General features: G+C 41.0%; 1 protein-coding gene across 1 annotated transcript in view; it reads right to left on the reverse strand.

The window, feature by feature from the left end:
• The window catches only part of LOC139746862 (ionotropic receptor 21a-like), a 163,197-nt gene that overhangs the window by 51,355 nt on the left and 87,254 nt on the right, over positions 1-24,588 (reverse strand). The gene's annotated exons all lie outside the window — the stretch shown is intronic.

The raw sequence follows: 24,588 nt of genomic DNA on the forward strand, positions 1-24,588 counted from the left end.
CCATTTGCGCCCTTCACTGAAGTTCCCATTTGCTCCCTTGTCTTACGCACCTTATTTACCTCCTTCCAGAACATCTTTTTATTCTCCCTAAAATTTAATGATACTCTCTCACCCCAACTCTCATTTGCCCTTTTTTTCACCTCTTGCACCTTTCTCTTGACCTCCTGTCTCTTTCTTTTATACATCTCCCACTCAACTGCAGTTTTCCCTGCAAAAATCGTCCAAATGCCTCTCTCTTCTCTTTCACTAATACTCTTACTTCTTCATCCCACCACTCACTACCCTTTCTAATCAACACACCTCCCACTCTTCTCATGCCACAAGCATCTTTTGCGCAATCCATCACTGATTCCCTAAACACATCCCATTCCTCCCCCACTCCCCTTACTTCCATTGTTCTTACCTTTTTCCATTCTGTACTCAGTCTCTCCTGGTACTTCCTCACACAAGTCTCCTTCCCAAGCTCACTTACTCTCACCACCCTCTTCACCCCAAGATTCACTCTTCTTTTCTGAAAACCCATACAAATCTTCACCTTAGCCTCCACAAGATATATATATATATATATATATATATATATATATATATATTTTTTTTTTTTTTTTTTTTTTCATACTATTCGCCATTTCCCGCGATAGCGAGGTAGCGTTAAGAACAGAGGACTGGGCCTTTGAGGAAATACCCTCACCTGGCCCCCTTCTCTGTTCCTTCTTTTGAAAAAAAAAAAAAAAAAAAAAAAAAAAAAGAATACTTCCCACGTATTCCCTGCGTGTCGTAGAAGGCGACTAAAAGGGAAGGGAGCGGGGGGCTGGAAATCCTCCCCTCTCTTTTTTTTTTTTTTTTTTTTTTTTTTTATATATATATATATATATATATATATATATATATATATATATATATACACACGTGTATGCCCCACATATACATACACGTCCACACACGCATATATACTTCCCATGCAATCCTCACGTGTCGTAGAAGGGAAACGGGGACTAAAAACCCTCCCCTCCTTGAATTTTAACTTTCTAAAAGGGGAAACAGAAGAATGAGAAACGTGGGATGAGCTATTTCTTTTCGAAGTCTCTCATTGGGGTGTCTAGGTGTGTGTGTATGTAACCAAGTTGTTTGAGGGAAGGAACCTGGATATTTTGGCTCTGATTGAAACGAAGCTCAAGGATAAAGGGGAAGAGTTCTTTGTGAGTAAAGTCAGGAGTTAGTGAGAGGAAGGAGCAAGGGAAGGAGAGGCACTTATCCTGAAACAGGAGTGGTGGAAGCATGTGACAGAGTGTAAGAAAGTAGACTCAAGATTGATATGGGTAAAATTAGAGTGGATGGAGAAAGATGGGTGATTATAGGTGCATATGCACCTGGGCATGAGAAGAAAGATCATGAGAGGCAAGTGTTTTGGGATCAGCTGAGTAAGTGTGTTGGTAGTTTTGATGCACGAGACCGGGCTATCGTGATGGGGGGTTTGAACACAAAGGTGAGTAATGTGGTATTTTTGAGAATAATTGGTGTATATGGGGTGTTTAGTGTTAAAAATGCAAATGGTGAAGAGCTTGTAGATTTATGTGTTGAAAAGGACTGGTGATTGGGAATACTTTGTTTGAAAAGAGTTATCCATAAGAATACGTATGTAAGTAGAAGAGATGGCCAGAGAGCGTTTTTTGATTACGCGTTAATTGATAGGCGCGCGAAAGAGATACTTTTGGATGTTAATATGATTAGAGGTGCAATTGCAGGTATGTCTGATCATTACCTTGTGGAGGCGAAGGTGAAGATATGTAGGGGTTTTCAGAAAAGAAAAGAGAATGTTGGGGAGAAGAGAATGGTGTAGCGTAAGTGAGCTTGTGAGGTAGACTTGTGTGAGGAAGTGCCAGGAGAGACTGAGTACAGAATGGAAAAAGGTGAGCACAAAGGAAGTAAGGGGAGTGGAAGAGGAATGAGATGTATTTAGGGAAGCAGTGATGGCTTGCGCAAGAGATACTTGTGGCATGAGAAGCGTGGGAGGTGGGCAAATTATTAAGGGTAGTGAGTGGTGGGATGAAGAAGTAATATTATTAGTGAAGGAGAAGAGAGAGGCATTTCGAAGATTTTTACAGGGAAATAAAGCAAATGATTGTTAGATGTATAAAAGAAAGAGGCAGGAGATCAAGAGAAAGGTGTAAGTGGTGAAAAAGAGGGCAAATGAGAGTTGGGGGGAGAGAGTATCATGAAATTTTAAGGAGAACCAAAATATGTTTTGGAAGGAGATAATTAAAGTGCGTAATACAAGGGATAAACGGAAACATCAGTAAATGGGGCTAATGGGGAGGTAATAACGAGTAATGGTGATGTGAGAGGGAGATGGAGTGAGTGTTTTGAAGGTTTTTTGAATGTGTTTGATGATAGAGTGGCAGATATAGGGTGTTTCGGTCGAGGTAGTGTGCAAAGTGATAGGGTTAAAGAAAATGATTTGGTAAACAGAGATGATGAAAGCCGACAAGGCAGTGGGTTGCGATGGTATTGCAGTGGACTTTATCAAAAAAAGGGGTGACTGTATTTTTGTTCGGTTGATATGGTTATTTAATGTATGTATGACTCATGGTGAGGTGCCTGAAGATTGGCGCAATGCTTCCATAGTGCCTTTGTACAAAGGCAAAGGGGATAAAAGTGAGTGCTCAAATTACAGAGGTATAAGTTTGTTGAGTATTCCTGGGAAATTATATGGAAGGGCATTGATTGAGAGGTTGAAGGCATGTACAGAGCATGAGGTTGGGGAAGAGCAGTGTGATTTCAGAAGTGCTATAGGATGTGTGGATCAGGTCTTTGCATTGAAGAATATATGCGGGTCATACTGAGAAAAGCAAATGGATTTTTATGTAACATTTATGAATCTGGAAAAGGCATATGATAGAGTTGATAGAGATGCTCTGCGTAAGGTTAAATGAATATTACATAGTGTGGGAGGCAAGTTGTTAGAAGCTGTGAAAGGTTTTTATCGATGATGTAAGGCATATGTACGAGTAGGAGGAGAGGAAAGTGATTGGTTTTCATTGAATGTTGGTTTGTGGCAGGGGAGCGTAACGTCTCCATGGTTGTTTAATTTGTTTATGGACGGGGTTGTTAGGGAGGTGAATGCAAGAGTTTTGCAAAGAAGGGCAATTATGCAGTCTGTTGTGGATGAGAGAGCTTGGGAAATGAGTCAGTTATTGTACGCTGATGATTCAGCACTGGTGGCTGATTAGGGTGAGAAAGTGTAGAAGCTGATGACTTAGTTTGGTAAAGTGTGTGAAAGAAGAAAGCTGAGAGTAAATGTGATTAAGAGCAAGGTACAGTACGGTTGAGGGACAAGTTAATTGGGAGGCCAGTTTGAATGGAGAACAACTGGAGGCAGTGAAGTGTTTTAGATATCTGGGAGTGAATTTGGCAGCGGATGGAAATATGGAAGCGGAACTGAATCATAGGGTGGGGGAGGGGGCGAAAGTTCTTGGAGCGTAAAAAACTGTGTGAAAGTCGAGAACATTATCTTTGAAAGCAAAAATGGGTACGTTTGAAGGAATGGTGTTTCCAACAGTGTTATATGGCTGTAAGGTATAGGCTATATATAGAGTTTTGCGGAGTAGGGTGGATGTGCTGGAAATGAGATGTTTAAGGACAATATGTGGTGTAAGGTGGATTTATCGAGTAAGTAATTAAAGGGTAAGAGAGATATGTGGTAATAAAAAGAGTGTGCTTGACAGAGCAGAAGAGGGTGTTTTTAAATGGTTTGGTCATATGGAGAGTATGTGTGGGGAAAGATTGACAAAGAGGATATATGTTTTAGAGGTGGTGGGAAATAGGAGAAGTGGGAGACCAAATTGGAGGTGGAAAGAATTAGCGAAAAAGGTTTCGAGTGACCGGGGACTGAACATGCAGGAGGGTGAAAGGCTTGCAAGGAATAGACTGAATTGGTACTTCGGGGTAGACATGCTGTCAATGGACTGAACCAGGGCATATGAAGCGTCTAGGGTAAACCATGGAAACTTTTGTGGGGTCTAGATAGGGAAAGGGAGCTGTGGTTTCGGTGCATTATACATGACAGCTAGAGACTGAATGTGAACGAATGTGGCCTTTGTTGTCTTTTCCTAGCGTTACCTTGCGCACATGTGGGGGGAGGGGGTTGTCATTCCATGTGTGGCGGGGTGGCGACGAGAATGAATAAGGGCAGACATTATGAATTATGTAAATGTGTATGTATGTATATGTCTGTGTGTGTATATATATGTATACGTTGAGACGTATAGGTATGTATATGTACTTGTGTGGACGTGCATGTATATACATGCGTATGTGGATGGGTTGGGCCATTTTTTCGTCTGTTTCCTTCCGCTACCGATTTCTGCTTTTCAAGATAACGTTCTCGACTTCAACACATTTTTCAACGACTCAGAACTTTCGCCCCCTCCCCCATCCTAGAATTCACTTCTGCTTCCATGGTTCCATCCGCTGCTAAATCCACTAAGGATATCTAAAACACATCACTTCCTCCAGTTTTTCTCCATTCAAACTTACCTCCCAATTTACTTGTCCCTCAACCCTGCTGTACCTAATAACCTTGCTCTTTTTCACATATACTCTCAGCTTTCTTCTTTTACACACTTTACCAAACTCAGTCACCATCTTCTGCAGTTTCTCACCCGAATCAGCCACCAGCGCTGTATCATCAGCGACCAACAACTGACTCCTTCTCCAAGCTCTCTCATCCACAACAGACTGCATACTTGCCCGTCTTTCCAAAACGCTTGGATTCACCTCCCTAACAACCCAATCCATATACAAATTAAACAACCATGGAGACATCACGCACCCCTGCCGCAAACCAACATTCACTGAGCACCAATCATTTTCGCCTCTTCGTACTCGTACACACGCCTTACATCCTCGATAAATCTTTCCACTGGTTGTAACAACTTTTATCCCACACAATATATTCGTAATACCTTCCACAGAGCATCTCTATCAACTCTATCATATGCCTTCTCCAGATCCATAAATGCTACATACAAATCCATTTGCTTTTGTAAGTATTTCTCACATACATTCTTCAAAGGATTCACCTAATCCACACATCATCTACCATTTCTTAACCACACTGCTCTTCCCCAATCTGATGCTCTGTACATGCCTTCACCCTCTCAATCGGTACCTTCCCAAATAACATCCCAGGAATACTCAACAAACTTATACCTCTGTAATTTGAGCACTCACTTTTATATTCTTTGCCTTTGTACAATGGCACAATACAAGCATTCCACCAATTCTGAGGCACCTCACCATGAGTCATACATACATTAGATAACCTTACCTACTAGTCACAATAGAGTCATCCTTTATTTTTAATAAATTCCAATACAATACCATCCAAACCTGCTGCCTTGCCGGAATTCATCCTCTGCAAAGCTTTTACTACCTCTTCTCTGTTTACCAAATCATTCTCCTCAACCCTCTCACATTGCAAACCACCTCGACCAAAACAGCCTATATCCTCCACTCTATCATGAAACACATTCAACAATCCTTCAAAATACTCACTCCATCTCCTTCTCACATCACCACTACTTGTTATCATCTCCACATTAGCCCCCTTCATTGATGTTCCCCTTTGTTCCCTTGTCTTAAGCACTTTATTTAAGTCCTTCCAAAACATCTTTTCATTCTCCGAAAATTCAGTGATACTCCCTCACCCTCTTTTTCACCTATTGTACCCTTTTCTTAACCTCCCGCCTCTTTATTTTATACATATCCCAATCATTTGCATTATTTCCCTGCAAAAATCGTCCAAATGCCTCTCTCTTCTCTTTCACTAATTCTCTTAGTTCTACATCCCACCACTCACTACCTTTTCTAATCAACCCATCTCCCACGCTTCTCATGCCACAGGCATCTTTTGCATAATCCATCACTGCTTCCCGAAATACATCCCATTCCTCCCACACTCCCCCATACGTCCTTTGTTCTCACCTTTTTCCATTCTGTACTCAGTGTCTTCTGGTACTTCCTCACACAAGTCTCCTTCTCAAGCTCACCTCCTTTCACCACTCTCTTCACACCAACATTCTCTCTTCTTTTCTGAAATCCTCAACAAATCTTCACATTCACCTCCACAAGATAATGATCAGACAGTTGCACCTCTCAGAACATTAACATCCAAAAGTCTCTCTTTCGTGCGCCCATCAATTAACAAGTAATCCAATAACGCTCTCTGGCCATCTCTCTTACTTACATACGTACACTCATGTATATCTCTTTTTAAACTAGGAATTCCAATCATCTGTCCTTTATGAGTACATAAATCTACAAGCTCTTCACCATTTCCATTTACAACACTGAACAACCCATGTAAATTAATTGTACCTTCAACTGCCACATTGCTCATCTTTGCATTCAAATCACCCATCACTATAACCCAGTCTTATGCATCAGAACTACTAACACACTCACTCAGCTGCTCCCAAAACACTTGCCTCTCATGATCCTTCTTCTCATGCCCAGGTACATATGCACCAATAATCACCCATCTCTCTCCATCAACTTTCAGTTTTACCCATATCAAACTTTACTTTCTTACATTCTATCACATGCTCCCACCACTCCTCTGTCAGGAGTAGTGCTACTTGTCTTCTCACTATAAATACATATATATATATATATATATATATATATATATATATATATATATATATATATATATATATATATATATATATATATATATATATATATATATGTATTTTAACTTTCTAAAAGGGGAAACAGAAGAAGGAGTCACGCGAGGAGTGCTCATCCTCCTCGAAGGCTCAGAGTGGGGTGTCTAAATGTGTGTGGATGTAACCAAGATGAGAAAAAAGGATAGATAGGTAGTATGTTTGAGGAAAGGAACCTGGATGTTTTGGCTCTGAGTGAAACGAAGCTCAAGCGTAAAGGGGAAGAGTGGTTTGGGAATGTCTTGGGAGTAAAGTCAGGGGTTAGTGAGAGGACAACAGCAAGGGAAGGAATAACACTACTCCTGAATCAGGAGCTGTGGGAGTATGTGATAGAGTATAAGAAAGTAAATTCTAGATTGATATGGGTAAAACTGAAAGTTGATGGAGAGAGATGGGTGATTATTGGTGCATATGCACCTGGGCATGAGAGGAAAGATCATGAGAGGCAAGTGTTTTGGGAGCAGCTGAATGAGTGTGTTAGTGGTTTTGATGCACGAGACCGGGTTATAGTGATGGGTGATGTAAATGCAAAGGTGAGTAATGTGGCAGTTGAGGGAATAATTGGTATACATGGAGAGTTCAGTGTTGTAAATGGAAATGGTGAAGGGCTTGTAGATTTATGTGCTGAAAAAGGACTGGTGATTGGGAATACCTGGTTTAAAAAGCGAGATATACACAAGTATACGTATGTAAGTAGTAGAGATGGCCAGAGCGCGTTATTGGATTACGTGTTAATTGATAGACGCACGAATGAGAGACTTTTGGATGTTAATGTGCTGAGAGGTGCAACTGGAGGGATGTGAGGTGGTTTGATCGAGTAAGTAACGTAAGGGTAAGAGAGATGTGTGGAAATAAAAAGAGCGTGGTTGAGAGAGCAGAAAATTCTGGGAGCCTTGGAGAATGTGTGGAAGTCGAGAGCATTATCTCGGAAAGTAAAAATAGGTATGTTTGAAGGAATAGTGGTTCCAACAATGTTGTATGGTTGCGAGGCGTGGGCTATGGATAGAGTTGTGCGCAGGAGGATTGATGTGCTAGAAATGAGATGTTTGAGGACAATGGGTGATGTGAGGTGGTTTGATCGAGTAAGTAACGTAAGGGTAAGAGAGATGTGCGGAAACAAAAAGAGCGTGGTCGAGAGAGCAGAAGAGGGTGTTTTGAAATGGTTTGGGCTCATGGAGAGAATGAGTGAGGAAAGATTGACCAAGAGGATATATGTGTCGGAGGTGGAGGGAACGAGGAGAAGTGGGGGACCAAATTAGAGGTGGAAAGATGGAGTTAAAAAGATTTTGTGTGATCGGGGCCTGAACATGCAGGAGGGTGAAAGGAGGGCAAGGAATAGAGTGAATTGGATCGATATGGCATACCGGGGTTGACGTGCTGTCAGTGGATTGAATCAGGGCATGTGAAGCTTCTGGGGTAAACCATGGAAAGCTGTGTGGGTATGTATATTTGCGTGTGTGGACGTATGTATATACATGTGTATGGGGGTGGGTTGGGCCATTTCTTTCGTCTGTTTCCTTGCGCTACCTCGTAAACGCGGGAGACAGCGACAAAGCAAAATATATATATATATATATATATATATATATATATATATATATATATATATATATATATATATATATATATATTTTTTTTTTCTTTTTTTTTTTTTCCAAAAGAAGGAACAGAGAAGGGGGCCAGGTGAGGATATTCCCTCAAGGGCTCAGTCCTCTGTTCTTAACGCTACCTCGCTAATGCGGGAAATAGCGAATAGTATGAAGGAAAGAAAATATATATATATATATACATATATATATATATATATATATATATATATATATATATATATATATATATATATATATATATATATATATATATATATATATATATATATATATATATATAAATATAAGGTGACTAAAAGGGGAGGAAGCGGTGGGCTGGATATCCTCCCCAATCGTTTTTTTTTTTTTTTGATTTTCCAAAAGAAGGAATAGAGAGTGAGGCCAGGTGAGGATATTTCCTCAGAGGCCCAGTCCTATGTTCTTAACGCTACCTTGCTAACGCGAGAAATGGCGAATAGTTTGATATATATATATATATATATATATATATATATATATATATATATATATATATATATATATATATATATATATATATGTATACATATATATATATATATATATATATATATATATATATATATATATATATATATATATATATATATATATATATATATATATATATATATATATATATATATATATTTTTTTTTTTTCTTTTTTTTTTTTTTTTTTATACTTTGTCGCTGTCTCCCGCGTTTGCGAGGTAGCGCAAGGAAACAGACGAAAGAAATGGCCCAACCCACCCCCATACACATGTATATACACACGTCCACACACGCAAATATACATACCTACACAGCTTTCCATGGTTTACCCCGGACGCTTCACATGCCTTAATTCAATCCACTGACAGCACGTCAACCCCTGTATACCACATCGCTCCAATTCACTCTATTCCTTGCCCTCCTTTCACCCTCCTGCATGTTCAGGCCCCGATCACACAAAATCCTTTTCACTCCATCTTTCCACCTCCAATTTGGTCTCCCTCTTCTCCTCGTTCCCTCCACCTCCGACACATATATCCTCTTGGTCAATCTTTCCTCACTCATTCTCTCCATGTGCCCAAACCATTTCAAAACACCCTCTTCTGCTCTCTCAACCACGCTCTTTTTATTTCCACACATCTCTCTTACCCTTACGTTACTTACTCGATCAAACCACCTCACACCACACATTGTCCTCAAACATCTCATTTCCAGCACATCCATCCTCCTGCGCACAACTCTATCCATAGCCCACGCCTCGCAACCATACAACATTGTTGGAACTACTATTCCTTCAAACATACCCATTTTTGCTTTCCGGGATAATGTTCTCGACTTACACACATTTTTCAAGGCTCCCAAAATTTTCGCCCCCTCCCCCACCCTATGATCCACTTCCGCTTCCATGGTTCCATCCGCTGACAGATCCACTCCCAGATATCTAAAACACTTCACTTCCTCCAGTTTTTCTCCATTCAAACTCACCTCCCAATTGACTTGACCCTCAACCCTACTGTACCTAATAACCTTGCTCTTATTCACATTTACTCTTAACTTTCTTCTTCCACACACTTTACCAAACTCCGTCACCAGCTTCTGCAGTTTCTCACATGAATCCGCCACCAGCGCTGTATCATCAGCGAACAACAACTGACTCACTTCCCAAGCTCTCTCATCCCCAACAGACTTCTTACTTGCCCCTCTTTCCAAGACTCTTGCATTTACCTCCCTAACAACCCCATCCATAAACAAATTAAACAACCATGGAGACATCACACACCCCTGCCGCAAACCTACATTCACTGAGAACCAATCACTTTCCTCTCTTCCTACACGTACACATGCCTTACATCCTCGATAAAGACTTTTCACTGCTTCTAACAACTTGCCTCCCACACCATATATTCTTAATACCTTCCACAGAGCATCTCTATCAACTCTATCATATGCCTTCTCCAGATCCATAAATGCTATTTTGCTTTGTCGCTGTCTCCCGCGTTAGCGAGGTAGCGCAAGGAAACAGACGAAAGAATGGCCCAACCCGCTCACATACACATGTATATACATACACGTCGACACACGCAAATATACATACCTATACATCTCAATATACACATACGTATACATACACAGACATATACATATATACACATGTACATAATTCATACTGTCTACTTTTGTTTGTTCCCACCGCCACTCCGCCACACATGGAATAACAGCCCCCTCCCACCTCATGTGTGCGAGGTAGCGCTAAGAAAAGACACCAAAGGCCCCATTCGTTTACACTCAGTCTCTAGCTTTCATGTAATAAGGCACCGAAAACACAGCTCCCTTTCCACATCCAGGCACCACAGAAGTTTCCTTGGCTTACCCCAGACGCTTCACATGCCCTGGTTCAATCCATTGACAGCACGTCGACCCCGGTATATAACATCGTTCCAATTCACTCTATTCCTTGCACGCCTCTCACCCTCCTGCATGTTCAGGCCCCAATCACTCAAAATCTTTTTCACTCCATCTTTCCACTTCCAATTTGGTCTTCCAATTCTGGTTCCCTCCACCTCTGACACATATATACTCTTGGTCAATCTTTCCTCACTCATTCTCTCCATGTGACCAAACCATTTCAAAACAACCTCTTCTGCTCTCTCAACCACACTCTTTTTATTTCCACACATCTCTCTTACCCTTACATTACTTACTCGATCAAACCACCTCACACCACATATTGTCCTCAAACATCTCATTTCCAGCACATCCACCCTCCTGCGCACAACTCAATCCATAGCCCACGCCTCGCAACCATTAAACATTGTTGGAACCACATTTCCCTCTAACATACCCATTTTTGCTTTCCGAGATAATGTTCTCGACTTCCAAACATTCTACAAGGCTCCCAGAATTTTCGCCCCCTCCCACACCCTATGATTCACTTCCGCTTCTATGGTTCCATCCGCTGCCAGATCCACACCCAGATATCTAAAACACTTTACATCCTCCAGTTTTTCTCCATTCAAACTTACCTCCCAATTGACTTCACCCTCAACCCTACTGTACCTAATAACCTTGCTCTTATTCACATTTACTCTTAACTTTCTTCTTTCACACACTTTACCAAACTCAGTCCCCAGCTTCTGCAGTTTCTCACATGAATCAGCCACTCCCCTTACTTCCTTTGTTCTCACCTTTTTCCATTCTGCACTCAGTCTCTCCTGTTACTTCCTCACACAAGTCTCCTTCCCAAGCTCTCTTACTCTCACCACTCTCTTCACCCCAACATTCTCTTCTTTTCTGAAAACTCCCACAATTCTTCACCCTCGCCTCCTCAAGATAACGATCAGACATCCCTCCATGTACAGAGCATCATATTGGGGAGGAGCAGTGTGGTTTCAGAAGTGGTAGAGGATGTGTGGATCAGGTGTTTGCTTTGAAGAATGTATGTGAGAAATACTTAGAAAAGCAAATGGATTTGTATGTAGCATTTATGGATCTGGAGAAGGCATATGATAGAGTTGATAGAGATGCTCTGTGGAAGGTATTAAGAATATATTGTGAGGGAGGCAGGTTGTTAGAAGCAGTGAAAAGTTTTTATCGAGGATGTAATGCATGTGTACGTGTAGGAAGAGAGGAAAGTGATTGGTTCTCAGTGAATGTAGGTTTGCAGCAGGGGTGTGTGATGTCTCCATGGTTGTTTAATTTGTTTATGGATGGGGTTGTTAGGGAGGTGAATGCAAGAGTTTTGGAGAGAGGGGCAAGTATGAAGTCTGTTGGGGATGAGAGAGCTTGGGAAGTGAGTCAGTTGTTGTTCGCTGATGATATAGCGCTGGTGGCTGATTCATGTGAGAAACTGCAGAAGAGGGTGACTGAGTTTGGTAAAGTGTGTGAAAGAAGAAAGTTATGAGTAAATGTGAATAAGAGCAAGGTTATTAGGTACAGTAGGGTTGAGGGTCAAGTCAATTGGGAGGTAAGTTTGAATGGAGAAAAACTGGAGGAAGTAAAGTGTTTTAGAGATCTGGGAGTGGATCTGTCAGCGGATGGAACCATGGAAGCAGAAGTGGATCATAGGTTGGGGAGGGGGCGAAAATTCTGGGAGCCTTGAAGAATGTGTGGAAGTCGAGAATATTATCTCGGAAAGCAAAAATGGGTATGTTTGAAGGAATAGTGGTTCCAACAATGTTGTATGGTTGCGAGGCGTGGGCTATGGATAGAGTTGTGCGCAGGAGGATTGATGTGCTGGAAATGAGATGTTTGAGGACAATGTGTGATGTGAGGTGGTTTGATCGAGTAAGTAACGTAAGGGTAAGAGAGATGTGTGGAAATAAAAAGAGCGTGGTCGAGAGAGCAGAAGAGGGTGTTTTGAAATGGTTTGGGCACATGGAGAGAATGAGTGAGGAAAGATTGACCAAGAGGATATATGTGTCGGAGGTGGAGGGAACGAGGAGAAGTGGGAGACCAAATTGGAGGTGGAAAGATGGAGTTAAAAAGATTTTGTGTGATCGGGGCCTGAACATGTAGGAGGGTGAAAGGAGGGCAAGGAATAGAGTGAATTGGATCGATATGGCATACCAGGGTTGACGTGCTGTCAGTGGATTGAATCAGCGCATGTGAAGCTTCTGGGGTAAACCATGGAAAGCTGTGTAGGTATGTATATTTGCGTGTGTGGACGTATGTATATACATGTGTATGGGGGTGGGTTGGGCCATTCCTTTCGTCTGTTTCCTTGCGCTACTTCGCAAACGCGGGAGACAGCGACAAAGCAAAATATATATATATATATATATATATATATATATATATATATATATATATATATATATATATATATTTTTTTTTTTATTATACTTTGTCGCTGTCTCCCTCGTTTGCGAGGTAGCGCAAGGAAACAGACGAAAGAAATGGCCCAACCCCCCCCATACACATGTATATACATACGTCCACACACGCAAATATACATACCTACACAGCTTTCATTGGTTTACCCCAGAAGCTTCACATGCCTTGATTCAATCCACTGACAGCACGTCAACCCCGGTATACCACATCGCTCCAATTCACTCTATTCCTTGCCCTCCCTTCACCCTCCTGCATGCTCAGGCCCCGATCACACAAAATCTTTTTCACTCCATCTTTCCACCTCAAATTTGGTCTCACTCTTCTCCTTGTTCCCTCCACCTCCGACACATATATCCTCTTGGTCAATCTTTCCTCACTCATCCTCTCCATGTGCCCAAACCACTTCAAAACACCCTCTTCTGCTCTATCAAGCACGCTCTTTTTATTTCCACACATCTCTCTTACCCTTACGTTACTCACTCGATCAAACCACCTCACACCACACATTGTCCTCAAACATCTCATTTCCAGCACATCCATCCTCCTGCGCACAACTATATCCATAGCCCACGCCTCGCAACCATACAACATTGTTGGAACCACTATTCCTACAAACATACCCATTTTTGCTTTCCGAGATAATGTTCTCGACTTCCACACATTCTTCAAGGCCCCCAGGATTTTCGCCCCCTCCCCCACCCTATGATCCACTTCCGCTTCCATGGTTCCATCCGCTGCCAGATCCACTCCCAATTATCTAAAACACTTCACTTCCTCCAGTTTTTCTCCATTCAAACTCACCTCCCAATTGACTTGACCCTCAACCCTACTGTACCTAATAACCTTGCTCTTATTCACATTTACTCTTAACTTTCTTCTTCCACACACTTTTCCAAACTCAGTCACCAGCTTCTGCAGTTTCTCACATGAATCAGCCATCAGCGCTGTATCATCAGCGAACAACAACTGACTCACTTCCCAAGCTCTCTCATCCCCAACAGACTTCATACTTGCCCCTCTTTCCAAAACTCTTGCATTTACCTCCCTAACAACCCCATCCATAAACAAATTAAACAACCATGGAGACATCACACAACCCTGCCGCAAACCTACATTCACTGAGAACCAATCACTTTCCTCTCTTCCTACACGTACACATGATTTACATCCTCGAAAAAACTTTTCACTGCTTCTAACAACTTTCCTCCCATACTATATATTCTCAATACCTTCCACAGAGCCTCTCCATCAACTCTATCATATGCCTTCTCCAGATCCAAAAATGCTACATACAAATCCATTTGCTTTTCTAAGTATTTCTCACATACATTCTTCAAAGCAAACACCTGATCCACACATCCTCTACCACCTCTGAAACCACACTGCTCTTCCCCAATCTGATGCTCTGTACATGCCTTCACCCTCTCAATCAATACCCTCCCATATAATTTACCAGGAATACTCAACAAACTTATACCTCTGTAATTTGAGCACTCACTCTTATCCCCTTTGCCTTTGTACAATGGCACTATGCCATTGTACAAAGGCAAAGGGGATATATTTTTTTTTTCTTTCTTTTTTTTTTCCAAAAGAAGGAACAGAGAAGAGGGCCAGGGTAGGATATTCCCTCAAGGGCTCAGTCCTCTGTTCTTAACGCTACCTCGCTAATGCGGGAAATGGCGAATAGTATGAAGGAAAGAATATATATATATATATATATATATATATATATATATATATATATATATATATATATATATATATATATATAAATATAAGATGACTAAAAGGGGAGGAAGCGGTGGGCTGGATATCCTTCCCAATCGTTTTTTTTTTTTTTTTAATTTTCCAAAAGAAGGAATAGAGAGCGAGGCCAGGTGACGATAATTCCTCAGAGGCCCAGTCCTATGTTCTTAACGCTACCTTGCTAACGCGAGAAATGGCCAATAGTTTGATATATATATATATATATATATATATATATATATATATATATATATATATATATATATATATATATATATATATATATATATATATATATATATATATGTATACATATATATATATATATATATATATATATATATATTTATTTATCTATTTTGCTTTGTCGCTGTCTCCCGCGTTAGAGAGGTAGCGCAAGGAAACAGACGAAAGAATGGCCCAACCCGCTCACATACACATGTATATACATACACGTCGACACACGCAAATATATATACCTATACATCTCAATATACACATACGTATACATACACAGACATATACATATATACACATGTACATAATTCATACTGTCTACTTTTGTTTGTTCCCACCGCCACTCCGCCACACATGGAATAACAGCCCCCTCCCACCTCATGTGTGCGAGGTAGCGCTAAGAAAAAACACCAAAGGCCCCATTCGTTCACACTCGGTCTCTAGCTCTCATGTAATAAGGCACCGAAAACACAGCTCCCTTTCCACATCCAGGCACCACAGAAGTTTCCTTGGCTTTCCCCAGACGCTTCACTTGCCCTGGTTCAATCCATTGACAGCACGTCGAACCCGGTATATAACATCGTTCCAATTCACTCTATTCCTTGCACGCCTTTCACCCTCCTGCATGTTCAGGCCCCAATCACTCAAAATCTTTTTCACTCCATCTTTCCACTTCCAATTTGGTCTTCCACTTCTCCTCGTTCCCTCCACCTCTGACATATATATACTCTTGGTCAATCTTTCCTCACTCATTCTCTCCATGTGACCAAACCATTTCAAAACAACCTCTTCTGCTCTCTCAACCACACTGTTTTTATTTCCATACATCTCTCTTACCCTTACATTACTTACTCGATCAAACCACCTCACACCACATATTGTCCTCAAACATCTCATTTCCAGCACATCCACCCTCCTGCGCACAACTCAATCCTTAGCCCACGCCTCGCAACCATTAAACATTGTTGGAACCACTATTCCCTCTAACATACCCATTTTTGCTTTCCGAGATAATGTTCTCGACTTCCAAACATTCTACAAGGCTCCCAGAATTTTCGCCCCCTCCCACACCCTATGATTCACTTCCGCTTCCATGGTTCCATCCGCTGCCAGATCCACTCCCAGATATCTAAAACACTTTACTTCCTCCAGTTTTTCTCCATTCAAACTTACCTCCCAACTGACCTGACCCTCAATCCTACTGTACCTAATAACCTTGCTCTTATTCACATTTACTCTTAACTTTCTTCTTTCACACACTTTACCAAACTCAGTCCCCAGCTTCTGCAGTTTCTCACATAAATCAGCCACTCCCCTTACTTCCTTTGTTCTCAACTTTTTCCATTCTGCACACAGTCTCTCCTGTTACTTCCTCACAAAAGTCTCCTTCCCAAGCTCTCTTACTCTCCCCACTCTCTTCACCCCAATATTCTCTTCTTTTCTGAAAACTCCCACAATTGTTCACCTTCGCCTCCTCAAGATAACGATCAGACATCCCTCCATGTACAGAGCATCAGATTGGGGAAGAGCAGTGTGGTTTCAGAAGTGGTAGAGGATGTGTGGATCAGGTGTTTGCTTTGAAGAATGTGTGTGAGAAATACTTACAAAAGCAAATGGATTTGTATGTAGCATTTATGGATCTGGAGAAGGCATATGATAGAGTTGATAGAGATGCTCTGTGGAAGGTATTAAGAATATATTGTGAGGGAGGCAGGTTGTTAGAAGCAGTGAAAAGTTTTATCGAGGATGTAATGCAAATGTACGTGTAGGAAGAGAGGAAAGTGATTGGTTCTCAGTGAATGTAGGTTTGCGGCAGGGGTGTGTGATGCCTCCATGGTTGTTTAATTTGTTTATGGATGGGGTTTTTAGGGAGGTGAATGCAAGAGTTTTGGAGAGAAGGACAAGTATGAAGTCTGTTGGGGATGAGAGAGCTTGGGAAGTGAGTCATTTGTTGTTCGCTGATGATACAGCGCTGGTGGCTGATTCATGTGAGAAACTGCAGAAGCTGGTGACTGAGTTTGGTAAAGTGTGTGAAAGAAGAAAGTTATGAGTAAATGTGAATAAGAGCAAGGTTATTAGGTACAGTAGGGTTGAGGGTCAACTCAATTGGGAGGTAAGTTTGAATGGAGAAAAACTGGAGGAAGTAAAGTGTTTTAGATATCTGGGAGTGGATCTGTCAACGGATGGAACCATGGAAGCGGAAGTGGATCATAGGTTGGGGGAGGGGGCGAAAATTCTGGGAGCCTTGAAGAATGTGTGGATGTCGAGAACATTATCTCGGAAAGCAAAAATGGGTATGTTTGAAGGAATAGTGGTTCCAACAATGTTGTATGGTTGCGAAGCGTGGGCTATGGATAGAGTTGTGCGCAGGAGGATTGATGTGCTGGAAATGAGATGTTTGAGGACAATGTGTGATGTGAGGTGGTTTGATCGAGTAAGTAACATAAGGGTAAGAGAGATGTGTGGAAATAAAAAGAGCGTGGTCGAGAAAGCAGAAGAGGGTGTTTTGAAATGGTTTGGACACATGGAGAGAATGAGTGAGGAAATATTGACCAAGAGGATATATGTGTCGGAGGTGGAGGGAACGAGGAGAAGTGGGAGACCAAATTGGAGGTGGAGAGATGGAGTTAAAAAGATTTTGTGTGATCGGGGCCTGAACATGCAGGAGGGTGAAAGGAGGGCAAGGAATAGAGTGAACTGGATCGATATGGCATACCAGGGTTGACGTGCTGTCAGTGGATTGAATCAGGGCATGTGAAGCTTCTGGGGTAAACCATGGAAAGCTGTCTAGGTATGTATATTTGCGTGTGTGGACGTATGTATATACATGTGTATGGGGGTGGGTTGGGCCATTCCTTTCGTCTGTTTCCTTGCGCTACTTCGCAAACGCGGGAGACAGCGACAAAGCAAAATATATATATATATATATATATATATATATATATATATATATATATATATATATATATATATATATATATATATATATATTTTTTTTTTTTTTTCTTTCTTTTTTTTTTTCCAAAAGAAGGAACAGAGAAGGGGGCCAGGTGAGGATATTTCCTCAAGGGCTCAGTCCTCTGTTCTTAACGCTACCTCGCTAATGCGGGAAATGGCGAATAGTATGAAGGAAAGAAAATATATATATATATATATATATATATATATATATATATATATATATATATATATATATATATATATATATATATATATACATACATATATATATATATATATATATTATTATATATATATATATATATATATATATATATATATATATATATATATATATATATATATATATATATATATATATATATATATATATATATTTATATATATTTATTATACTTTGTCGCTGTCTCCCGCGTTTGCGAGGTAGCGCAAGGAAACAGACGAAAGAAATGGCCCAACCACCCCCCCCCCAAACACATGTATATACATACGTCCACACACGCAAATATACATACCTACACAGCTTTCCATGGCTTACCCCAGACGCTTCACATGCCTTGATTCAATCCACTGACAGCACGTCAACCCCGGTATACCACATCGCTCCAATTCACTCTATTCCCTGCCCTCCTTCCACCCTCCTGCATGTTCAGGCCCCGATCACACAAAATCTTTTTCAATCCATCTTTCCACCTCAAATTTGGTCTCCCTCTTTTCCTTGTTCCCTCCACCTCCGACACATATATCCTCTTGGTCAATCTTTCCTCACTCATCCTCTCCATGTGCCCAAACCACTTCAAAACTCCCTCTTCTGCTCTCTCAACCACGCTCTTTTTATTTCCACACATCTCTCTTACCCTTACGTTACTCACTCGAACAAACCACATCACACCACACATTGTCCTCAAACATCTCATTTCCAGCACATCCATCCTCCTGCGCACAACTCTATCCATAGCCCACGCCTCGCAACCATACAACATTGTTGGAACCACTATTCCTTCAAACATACCCATTTTTGCTTTCCGAGATAATGTTCTCGACTTCCACACATTCTTCAAGGCCCCCAGGATTTTCGCCCCCTCCCCCACCCTATGATCCACTTCCGCTTCCATGGTTCCATCCGCTGCCAGATCCACTCCCAGATATGTAAAACACTTCACTTCCTCCAGTTTTTCTCCATTCAAACTCACCTCCCAATTGACTTGACCCTCAACCCTACTGTACCTAATAACCTTGCTCTTATTCACATTTACTCTTAACTTTCTTCTTCCACACACTTTTCCAAACTCAGTCACCAGCTTCTGCAGTTTCTCACATGAATCAGCCACCAGCGCTGTATCATCAGCGAACAGCAACTGACTCACTTCCCAAGCTCTCTCATCCCCAACAGACTTCATACTTGCCCCTCTTTCCAAAACTCTTGCATTTACCTCCCTAACAACCCCATCCATAAACAAATTAAACAACCATGGAGACATCACACAACCCTGCCGCAAACCTACATTCACTGAGAACCAATCACTTTCCTCTCTTCCTACACGTACACATGTCTTACATCCTCGATAAAAACTTTTCACTGCTTCTAACAGCTTTCCTCCTACACCATATATTCTTAATACCTTCCACAGAGCATCCCTATCAATTCTATCATATGCCTTCTCCAGATCCATAAATGCTCCATACAAATCCATTTGCTTTTCTAAGTATTTCTCACATACATTCTTCAAAGCGAACACCTGATCCACACATCCTCTACCACTTCTGAAACCACACTGCTCTTCCCCAATCTGATGCTCTGTACATGCCTTCACCCTCTCAATCAATACCCTCCCATATAATTTACCAGGAATACTCAACAAACTTATACCTCTGTAATTTGAGCACTCACTCTTATCCCCTTTGCCTTTGTACAATGGCACTATGCACGCATTCCGCCAATCCTCAGGCACCTCACCATGAGTCATACATACATTAAATAACCTTACCAACCAGTCAACAATACAGTCACCCCCTTTTTTAATAAATTCCACTGCAATACCATCCAAACCTGCTGCCTTGCCGGCTTTCATCTTCCGCAAAGCTTTCACTACCTCTTCTCTGTTTACCAAATCATTTTCCCTAACCCTCTCACTTTGCACACCACCTCGACCAAAACACCCTATATCTGCCACTCTATCATCAAACACATTCAACAAACCTTCAAAATACTCACTCCATCTCCTTCTCACATCTCCATTACTTGTTTTCACCTCCCCACTTGCGCCCTTCACCGAAGTTCCCATTTGCTCCCTTGTCTTACGCACTTTATTTACCTCCTTATATAAATATAAGGTGACTAAAAGGGGAGGAAGCGGTGGGCTGGATATCCTCCCCAATCGTTTTTTTTTTTTTTTTTAATTTTCCAAAAGAAGGAATAGAGAGCGAGGCCAGGTGAGGATATTTCCTCAGAGGCCCAGTCCTATGTTCTTAACGCTACCTTGCTAACACGAGAAATGGCGAATAGTTTGATATATATATATATATATATATATATATATATATATATATATATATATATATATATATATATATATATATATATATATATATATATATATATATATATATATATATGTATACATATATATATATATATATATTTATATTTATTTATCTATTTTGCTTTGTCGCTGTCTCCCGCGTTAGCGAGGTAGCGCAAGGAAACAGACGAAAGAATGGCCCAACCCGCTCACATACACATGTATATACATACACGTCGACACACGCAAATATACATACCTATACATCTCAATATACACATACGTATACATACACAGACATATACATATATACACATGTACATAATTCATACTGTCTACTTTTGTTTGTTCCCACCGCCACTCCGCCACACATGGAATAACAGCCCCCTCCCACCTCATGTGTGCGAGGTAGCGCTAAGAAAAGACACCAAAGGCCCCATTCGTTCACACTCGGTCTCTAGCTCTCGTGTAATAAGGCACCGAAAACACAGCTCCCTTTCCACATCCAGGCACCACAGAAGTTTCCTTGGCTTACCCCAGACGCTTCACATGCCCTGGTTCAATCCATTGACAGCACGTCGACCCCGGTATATAACATCGTTCCAATTCACTCTATTCCTTGCACGCCTTTCACCCTCCTGCATGTTCAGGCCCCAATCACTCAAAATCTTTTTCACTCCATCTTTCCACTTCCAATTTGGTCTTCCACTTCTCCTCGTTCTCTCCACCTTTGACACATATATACTCTTGGTCAATCTTTCCTCACTCATTCTCTCCACGTGACCAAACCATTTCAAAACAACCTCTTCTGCTCTCTCAACCACACTGTTTTTATTTCCATACATCTCTCTTACCCTTACATTACTTACTCGATCAAACCACCTCACACCACATATTGTCCTCAAACATCTCATTTCCAGCACATCCACCCTCCTGCGCACAACTCAATCCTTAGCCCACGCCTCGCAACCATTAAACATTGTTGGAACCACTATTCCCTCAAACATACCCATTTTTGCTTTCCGAGATAATGTTCTCGACTTCCAAACATTCTACAAGGCTCCCAGAATTTTCGCCCCCTCCCACACCCTATGATTCACTTCCGCTTCCATGGTTCCATCCGCTGCCAGATCCACTCCCAGATATCTAAAACACTTTACTTCCTCCAGTTTTTCTCCATTCAAACTTACCTCCCAACTGACCTGACCCTCAATCCTACTGTACCTAATAACCTTGCTCTTATTCACATTTACTCTTAACTTTCTTCTTTCACACACTTTACCAAACTCAGTCCCCAGCTTCTGCAGTTTCTCACATAAATCAGCCACTCCCCTTACTTCCTTTGTTCTCACTTTTTTCCATTCTGCACTCAGTCTGTTACTTCCTCACAAAAGTCTCCTTCCCAAGCTCTCTTACTCTCACCACTCTCTTCACCCCAATATTCTCTTCTTTTCTGAAAGCTCCCACAATTCTTCACTTTCGCCTCCTCAAGATAACGATCAGACATCCCTCCATGTACAGAGCATCAGATTGGGGAAGAGCAGTGTGGTTTCAGAAGTGGTAGAGGATGTGTGGATCAGGTGTTTGCTTTGAAGAATGTGTGTGAGAAATACTTACAAAAGCAAATGGATTTGTATGTAGCATTTATGGATCTGGAGAAGGCATATGATAGAGTTGATAGAGATGCTCTGTGGAAGGTATTAAGAATATATTGTGAGGGAGGCAGGTTGTTAGAAGCAGTGAAAAGTTTTTATCGAGGATACAATGCATATGTACGTGTAGGAAGAGAGGAAAGTGATTGGTTCTCAGTGAATGTAGGTTTGCGGCAGGGGTGTGTGATGCCTCCATGGTTGTTTAATTTGTTTATGGATGGGGTTGTTAGGGAGGTGAATGCAAGAGTTTTGGAGAGAAGGACAAGTATCAAGTCTGTTGGGGATGAGAGAGCTTGGGAAGTGAGTCATTTGTTGTTCGCTGATGATACAGCGCTGGTGGCTGATTCGTGTGAGAAACTGCAGAAGCTGGTGACTGAGTTTGGTAAAGTGTGTGAAAGAAGAAAGTTATGAGTAAATATGAATAAGAGCAAGTTTATTAGGTACAGTAGGGTTGAGGTTCAACTCAATTGGGAGGTAAGTTTGAATGGAGAAAAACTGGAGGAAGTAAAGTGTTTTAGATATCTGGGAGTGGATCTGTCAACGGATGGAACCATGGAAGCGGAAGTGGATCATAGGTTGGGGGAGGGGGCGAAAATTCTGGGAGCCTTGAAGAATGTTTGGAAGTCGAGAACATTATCTCGGAAAGCAAAAATGGGTATGTTTGAAGGAATAGTAGTTCCAACAATGTTGTATGGTTGCGAGGCGTGGGCTATGGATATAGTTGTGCGCAGGAGGATAGATGTGCTGGAAATGAGATGTTTGAGGACAATGTGTGATGTGAGGTGGTTTGATCGAGTAAGTAACGTAAGGGTAAGAGAGATGTGTGGAAATAAAAAGAGTGTGGTTGAGAGAGAAGAAAATTTCTGGGAGCCTTGAAGAATGTGTGGAAGTCGAGAACATTATCTCGGAAAGCAAAAATGGGTATGTTTGAAGGAATAGTGGTTCCAACAGTGTTGTATGGTTGCGAGGCGTGGGCTATGGACAGAGTTGTGCGCAGGAGGATGGATGTGCTGGAAATGAGATGTTTGAGGATAATGTGTGATGTGAGGTGGTTTGATCGAGTAAGTAACGTAAGGGTAAGAGAGATGTGTGGAAATAAAAAAATATATATATATATATATATATATATATATATATATATATATATATATATATATATATATATATATATATATATATATATATTTATATATATATATATATATATATATATATATATATACATATATATATATATATATATATATATATATATATATATATATATATATATATATATATATATATATATATATATATATATATATATATATATATATATATATACATATATATATATATATTGTCCCTGGGGATAGGGGAGAAAGAATACTTCCCACTTATTCCCTGCGTGTCGTAGAAGGCGACTAAAGGGGAAGGGAGCGGGTGGCTGGAAATCCTCCTCTCTCTCTTTTTTTTTTTTTTTTTTTTTTTTTCCAAAAGAAGGAATATTCCCTCAAAGGCCAAGTCCTCTGTTCTTAACGCAACCTCGCTAACATGGGAAATGGCGAATAGTATGAAAGAATAGAAAGAATCTAATTTGCTTTGTTGCTGTCTCCCACGTTAGCGAGGTAGCGCAAGGAAACAGACGGAGGAATGGCCCAACCCGCTCACATACACATGTATATACATACAAGTCCACACACACAAATATACATACCTATATATCTCAATATACACATACATATACACACACAGACATATACATATATACACATGTACATAATTCATACTGTCTACTTTTGTTTGTTCCCACCGCCACTCCGCCACACATGGAATAACAGCCCCCTCCCACCTCATGTGTGCGAGGCAGCGCTAGGAAAAGACACCAAAGGCCCCATTCGTTCACACTCAGTCTCTAGATCTCATGTAATAATGCACCGAAACCACAGCTCCCTTTCCACATCCAGGCACCAGAGAAGTTTCCTTGGTTCAACCCAGACGCTTCACATGCCCTGGTTCAATCCATTGATAGCACGTCGACCCCGGTATATAACATCGTTCCAATTCACTCTATTCCTTGCACACCTTTCACCCTCCTGCATGTTCAGGCCCCAATCAATCAAAATCTTTTTCACTACATCTTTCCATTTCCAATTTGGTCTCCCACTTCTCCTCGTTCCCTCCATCTCTTACACATATATACTCTTGGTCAATCTTTCCTCACTCATTCTCTCCATGTGACCAAACCATTTCAAAACAACCTCTTCTGCTCTCTCAACCACACTCTATTTTTATTTCCACACATCTCTCTTACCCTTACGTTACTTATT

Source organism: Panulirus ornatus, chromosome 5 (genome assembly GCF_036320965.1).
Source record: "Panulirus ornatus isolate Po-2019 chromosome 5, ASM3632096v1, whole genome shotgun sequence".
NCBI classification, from domain to species: Eukaryota; Metazoa; Arthropoda; class Malacostraca; order Decapoda; family Palinuridae; genus Panulirus; species Panulirus ornatus.